This window comes from Triticum urartu, chromosome 5A, assembly GCF_056163025.1.
Source record: "Triticum urartu cultivar PI428250 chromosome 5A, HENAU_Tu73, whole genome shotgun sequence".
In the NCBI taxonomy this organism is placed as follows: domain Eukaryota; kingdom Viridiplantae; phylum Streptophyta; class Magnoliopsida; order Poales; family Poaceae; genus Triticum; species Triticum urartu.
The window spans coordinates 565,888,607-565,891,155 of record NC_141877.1 but is presented as its reverse complement, the minus strand read 5'-3'; positions in this window follow the sequence as shown (position 1 = coordinate 565,891,155).

Genomic DNA, 2,549 nt, shown 5'->3' with positions numbered 1-2,549 from the left:
TAACTCGAAACGGGAGTTGCGGAATGAACAAAGACTAGTTAAGGGTGAAGTGACGATGTGTGTTGGAAGTGGTTCCAAGATTGATATGATCATCATCGCACACTCCCTATACTTTCGGGATTAGTGTTGAACCTAAATAAGTGTTATTTGGTGTTTGCGTTGAGCATGAATATGATTTGATCATGTTTATTGCAATACGATTATTCATTTAAGTAAGAGAATAAATTGTTGTTCTGTTTACATGAATAAAACCTTCTATGGTCATACACCCAATGAAAATGGTTTGTTGGATCTCGATTGTGGTGATACACATTCTCATAATATTGAAGCCAAAAGATGCAAAGTTAATAATGATAGTGCAACTTATTTGTGGCACTGCCGTTTAGGTCATATTGGTGTAAAGCGCATGAAGAAAATCCATGCTGATGGGCTTTTGGAATCACTTGATTATGAATCAGTTGATGCTTGCGAACCGTGTCTCATGGGCAAGATGACTAAGACTCCGTTCTCCAGAACAATGGAGCAAGCAACTGACTTATTGGAAATAATACATACTGATGTATGCAGTCCGATGAATATTGAGGCTCGCGACAGGTATCATTATTTTCTGATCTTCACAGATGATTTGAGCAGATATGAGTATATCTACTTGATGAAACATAAGTTTAAAACATTTGAAAAGTTCAAAAACTTCAGAGTGAAGTGGAAAATCATCGTGACAAGAAAATAAAGTTTCTATGATCTGATCGCAGAGACAAATATTTGAGTTACGAGTTTGGTCTTCAATTAAAACAATGTGGAATAGTTTCACAAAATCGTGCCACCTGGAACACCATAGCATAATGGTGTGTCCGAATGTCATAACCGTACTATTATTGGATATAGTGCAATCTATGATGTTTCTTACCGATTAACCACTATAGTTTTGAGGTTATGCATTAGAGACAGCTACATTCACGTTAAATAGGGCACCATCTAAATTCGTTGAGACAACACCGTATGAACTATGGTTTGGCAAGAAACCTTAAGCTGTCGTTTCTTAAAATTTTGGGACTGCGATGCTTATGTGAAAGAGTTTCAACATGATAAGCTCGAACCCAAATCGGAGAAGTAAATCTTCATAGGATACCCAAAAGAAAATGTTGGGTACACCTTCTATCACAGATTCGAAGGCAAGATATTCATTGTTGAGAATGGATCCTTTCTAGAGAAGGAGTTTCCCTCGAAAGAAGTGAGTGGGAGGAAAGTAGAACTTGATGAGGTAACTATACCTACTCCCTTATTGGAAAGTAGTTCATCACAGAAATCTGTTCCTATGACTACTACACCAATTAGTGAGGAAGCTAATGATAATGATCATGTAACTTCAGATCAAGTTACTACCAAACCTCGTAGGTAAACCAGAGTGAGATCCGCACCAGAGTGGTACGGTAATCCTGTTCTGGAGATCATGTTACTTGACCATGACAAGCCTACGAACTATGAGGAAGCAATGATGAGCCCAGATTCCGCGAAATGGCTTGAGGCCATGAAATATGAGATGAGATCCATGTATAAGAACAAAGTATGGACTTTGATTGACTTTCCCAAAGATCGGCGAGCCATTGAGATTAAATGGATCTTCAAGAGGAATATAGACGCTGATAGTAGTGTTACTATCTACAAAGCTAGAATTATCGCAAAAAGGTTTTCGACAAGTTCAAGGTGTTGACCACGATGAGAATTTCTCACTCGTATCTATGCTTAAGTCTGTCCGAATCATGTTAGCTATTGCCGCATTTTATGAAATCTAGCAAATGGATAAACAAAACTGCATTCCTTAATAGGATTTATTAAAGAAGAGTTGTATATGATGCAACCAGAAGGTTTTGTCGATCCTAACGGTACTAACAAAATATGCAAGCTCCAGCGATCTATCTATGGACTGGTGCAAGCATCTCGGAGTTGGAATATACGCTTTGATAAGTTGATCAAAGCATATAGTTTTATACAGACTTGCGGTGAAGCCTGTATTTACAAGAACGTGAGTGGGAGCACTACAACATTTCTGATAAGTATATGTATGACATATTGTTGATTGGAGATGATGTAGAATTATTCTGCAAAGCATAAAGGAATGTTTGAAAGGAGTTTTTTCAAAGAAAGACCTCGGTGAAGCTGCTTACATATTGAGCATCAAGATCTATAGAGATAGATCAAGACGCTTGATAAGTTTTTCAATGAGTACATACCTTGACAAGATTTTGAAGTAGTTCAAAATGGAACAGTCAAAGAAGAAGTTCTTGCCTGTGTTACAAGGTGTGAAGTTGAGTAAGACTCAAAACCCGACCACGGCAGAAGATAGAGAGAGAATGAAAGTCATTCCCTATGCCTCAGCCATAGGTTCTATAAAGTATGCCATGCTGTGTACCAGACCTATTGTATACCCTGCCCTGAGTTTGGCAAAGGAGTACAATAGTGATCTAGGAGTAGATCACCGGACATTGGTCAAAATTATCCTTAGTGGAATAAGGATATGTTTCTCGATTATGGAAGTGACAAAAGGTTCG